At 34.0% G+C, this 4388-nt stretch overlaps 1 long non-coding RNA gene across 1 annotated transcript in view; it reads right to left on the bottom strand.

The window, feature by feature from the left end:
- The window catches only part of LOC116185661, a 14853-nt gene extending 10574 nt beyond the window's left edge, over nt 1-4279 (bottom strand). Inside the window, exon 1 of the long non-coding RNA XR_004150529.1 lies at nt 3774-4279. This is a non-coding gene — a long non-coding RNA (uncharacterized LOC116185661). The remainder of the gene's footprint in view (nt 1-3773) is intronic.
- Nucleotides 4280-4388: the final 109 nt, after the last annotated feature.

The raw sequence follows: 4388 nt of genomic DNA, 5'->3' as shown, positions 1-4388 counted from the left end.
GATGGCGCGCTCAGCGGCGCCAGATGGCGCCGTTGAGTAGAAGCGTCGGGCATTTTGGTCCTGATTAACGAGAAGAGAGATGAACGTGTTGCGATTCTCTGATCCTAATCGAAGTTCTCGGAACTTGGTCGGATATGGGTAAACTTATATCCACATCCGTTTTATCGTATAAAAGAAACAAATATATATACATATATACATATGTATATATATTATGTATATGCACACGTAATGTCAAAACGAAGAGAGAGAGGTCCAAGTTTCGTTTGCTTCGAATTAAGGGGAGAATTTTGAAGGATCGATGATATTAAATTCGTTCTGTCGAACGTGTACCAAGAACGAAGAGAGAAGAAATGAAATATCGTTCGCATATAATCGGCAACTAACAAATATTGGAAGAGATCGAAGAAATCGCCAAAAAAAAAAAAGAACTTCGAAGAGGATATTTATATATGTATATTTGTAAGAAGAGATTCTTCGAATGGCGAGCTGCAAAAGTGAAGGGAGAGAATTGATAGAAGATCGCTTTGGCCGGAGTTCACAGAAGGTATCTGTAAGGACGTAAAAATTGAGTTCGACTAAAAAAAAAAGGAGAGACAAAAGAGAACGACGATAGATTCCGAATTTCTCTTTGTCATTGTTTCTATTCTTTTTTTTTCTTATTTTATATTATATATTATACACGCGCATACGTATACGTATACGTATATACGATTTATCACGGTAAAATGCACTGCGAGAAGAAAAGAATCACGAGGCTGAGTCGCGATGTCAAGATATAAATATTGATTTTTTTTTTTTTTGATCTCTTTCTCGATCAGTGTCATCTTATCAGAGACAGATATTATCGACTAAGACCGGTTTTCCTGGAGCTTGGGAACTCGTACGTATTATTTTAAATATATTTCACGATATAGAGGCAATAGAGCAACGATGTACGAAACGTTCGATGAGGATCGAGATACGTGGCCTTTAATCGAATATAACTATTTATCATGCATTTTTCACGATACATATATACACATAAACATATATATATATATATACACACACGTATGCACACTCGTGGTTTTTCGTTTTATCGCGAAAGACTTGCATTTAGATATGTCGAGACAAATCTCCAAGTGGGAAAAAAGGATTATTATATTAATAATAAGAGGAGTCTCGATGATTTCGCGACTCGGTTCTCGAATCGTTTGATCCTCTGATCGACGTTTGATGCAAAATCCGTGCGCCACACAAGAGAAGAGGCTTATCAACGAATGTTGTACACTGTTGGTATCATCGGTTCCCTAGCCTTAACTGGTCTTAGTACGTATTTCAGGGTTGAACCGGTTTATAGGTTGTATCCTTCATTTTTAGAAAATGAACGAACGAAAAGGAAGATATATAAAAATGGAAAATATACACGCAGCTTACGATCGTCGATAGATCGTTCTTTTTCCAAAACTTGTATCGATAACAAGCGACAAAAAGAAAACGGATACTGAAACTGATAACTCATGAAGCTTGTTCTCTATATTAGCGATTTTATATAATGCTTTTACACGATATTCTCGTCACGATAATAATATAGTCAAAGCGAAATTTATAGATCCTCATAGATAGATCCACAGATTCATCGTACGAGTTTTGGAAATCGAAGGGAAAAATCACAAATCATATAGATATTTATATTTCTCATAATTCTCGCAATTTCACGTGTTTCAACGACTCCAAGCTAAAAATTATTTTCATTATAGCATGGATGATCGAGGGTAAAACTTGAAATCGATATATTTTTTTTTTTCTTTTTTTTTTTTTCTTACTATCGATTCTTAATAGAAAGCATTCGACGAACGAGCTCCAAAAAGAGGCGTGTTTCGCGTTGCACGGATAGGAAACGCGCGTTCGACAATGCCATTCAGCGGGAAGAAAAAAAAAAATCACGGATAACCGGGTGCGGTGAAGCCAACAATACCCATTCACAAATCTCTTTCTTATCGAATTCCATTGTTTTCACCATTGCAATCTCACTGGCTTTTTCGCGTCCATAGCTAATAGTAGTTACTTACAGATCGATTGATGATCGCTGTGCGATCTTTACGTTCCCGACGTGTCACGCCTTCGATAGAGAAGCCATGGATCCAATATTGAGCGTGTTGGCAAGAGAGTGGCTGTATTCTGGGAATTTTGCAAGTAGGTGAAAGAACGTATGAGTCACAAAACGTGTGTAGGTAGGGTAACAGTTTTGCATCTAGCACAACGGACATACATGTTACGTGCATACAGTATGCTGAATGCTAAAGAGAAAGTCATAGGACCGTGAAAGAGTAATATAGAAATTTAGTCCGGTACCTTAACATAATTCCTTACATTCTTTTCTTAACGTGTTACATAAGGCATACCATGCATCTCTTCCATTTTTAGATATTTCGTTTCATACGCTACGAAACGAATAATATATATATTACCTAGCAAATTTTCGGGTTGCGAAAAATATATTCGAACCCCTTTCGTCTGTCTTCTTCCTCGTTCTTCTGATCCGGCGGTGCCACAAAAAAAGAAAAAGCAATCGTGATTGTGAAATGTGTGATAAAATGTCGCGTGTATATTATATTATATTTCGCTCTTGCTTATTATCGCGATTCCGTTTCCTTCCTTTCGCCGATTTCTCGTGCTGAATGATAATTCACGAGAGATCGCTTTGGATGTTTTTTTTTTTTTTTTTTTCTTTTTAATATAAAACGGGTGCAATAAGAGAAAGAGACTACGCGAAGAAGAATATCGTTAGTTTCGTTGTTAAATGAATTGTCGAGAATACGATGATAGCTTCGTGGGAAGGAAGGAGGCGGATTGCTGAATTTTTTCTTCTTGCTTTATCAATATTTTTTTTTTTTTTTTTTTTTTTTTTTTTTTCCCTCCCTTAATCGATTGTTCCCCGATTTCTCGGCTCGTTACCCAAAGCTTTTTTTTTTACGGCTGAGAAACGAAAATCGAGTTAGATGGAAAAGAGGCTTCCGGGAATAGAATTGTCTTCGAATAGAATCTTCCTTATTTTTTATTTTTTGATTCTCGATCATTATATGCGGTACACGTTCGCGGAAATGGGTGTGGGGGGGATAGTGGCAACACACGATTTTATAACAGATGTGGAGATCAACTTTTCTTTCTTTTTTTATTTTTTTTTTTTTTATTTGATTCGAGGATTAGTGGCCACGCTACGCTTTTAAACGCGTGTAAATAAATGTATATATTTATATAGGATGATATATACACACGCATACGTAACATAAGCAGATATATGCATGTATACTGCAAATTTATATAGAACGGGAATATATGCTAAGTGTATATGGTCAGAGAGAAAGGGAGGAGAGAGAAAGGAAATGGGAAAGGGTGAAAATTTGCGTGGATAAGAGAAATGAATATAAATGCTACTAATTATGGACTTTAACATTAATATTAAGATTATTATTATTATTATTATAATTATTATTATTATAATTACTCTTATAATTATTCTTATAATTATTCTTATAATTATTATTATTATTATTATTATTAATATCTTACGATTATTATTAATATCTTATCATCAACATTTATGATAACTATTATTATTATTACGAGTTTTTTTTTCTTTTTTAGTTAACAAGTTTTTACTTAGCGTTTCACTGCTACAACATATATTATATATATTATATATAGTAATAATGATAGTGACGATATATAATAGACTCTTATGGGGGATAAGAAAAAAAAGTAAAAATGAAAATGGGAACTTCAATAACACGCATACGCATAAACGATGAAGAATCGTTCGAATGATTCGAACGACCATAGACGCCGCGGTCTTATATATAGATATATATAATTAACAGATTTTTTCGCTGTTTGATGACGATTTGAAATATGATCGGTATGTGAAAAAAAGAATTATTATATGGTAGGGATTATATTATATTATATATTACAATTGAAAAAAAATATATATAAATATATGTCTATATATTGTAATTAACGATGATGATGATGATGATGATGATGATGATGATGATAATGATGAAGGGAAAAAAAAGAAAAAAGAAGAAAAACGGAAGGGTAGATACATTGATAATATAACGAGCGCGATTGCGAAGATATGTAAAGATATAAATAGAAAAAAGAAAAAAGAAAAAAAAAGATAAAAAAAAACGTCGTCGTCACGGCCGATCGCGGAAATTTACCGGAAGAAGGCGCGTTTTATATGGAAAAAAGAGAAAAGAAGCCCAATATGTGGCGCCCTCGTGAGGAGAGAGAGAAAATAAAATGAAGAAAAAAGGTAAAACAATGTGTTCATTACATTTGTAGGTAACAGTATTCGTTTATATACATACTTTTTACGGGCTATATCGAAAAAAATAGGA

This window comes from Apis dorsata, unplaced genomic scaffold, assembly GCF_000469605.1.
Source record: "Apis dorsata unplaced genomic scaffold, Apis dorsata 1.3 scaffold_27, whole genome shotgun sequence".
In the NCBI taxonomy this organism is placed as follows: domain Eukaryota; kingdom Metazoa; phylum Arthropoda; class Insecta; order Hymenoptera; family Apidae; genus Apis; species Apis dorsata.
Note: the sequence above shows the minus strand (reverse complement) of the source record. Positions and strands in the feature narration are given on the sequence as shown.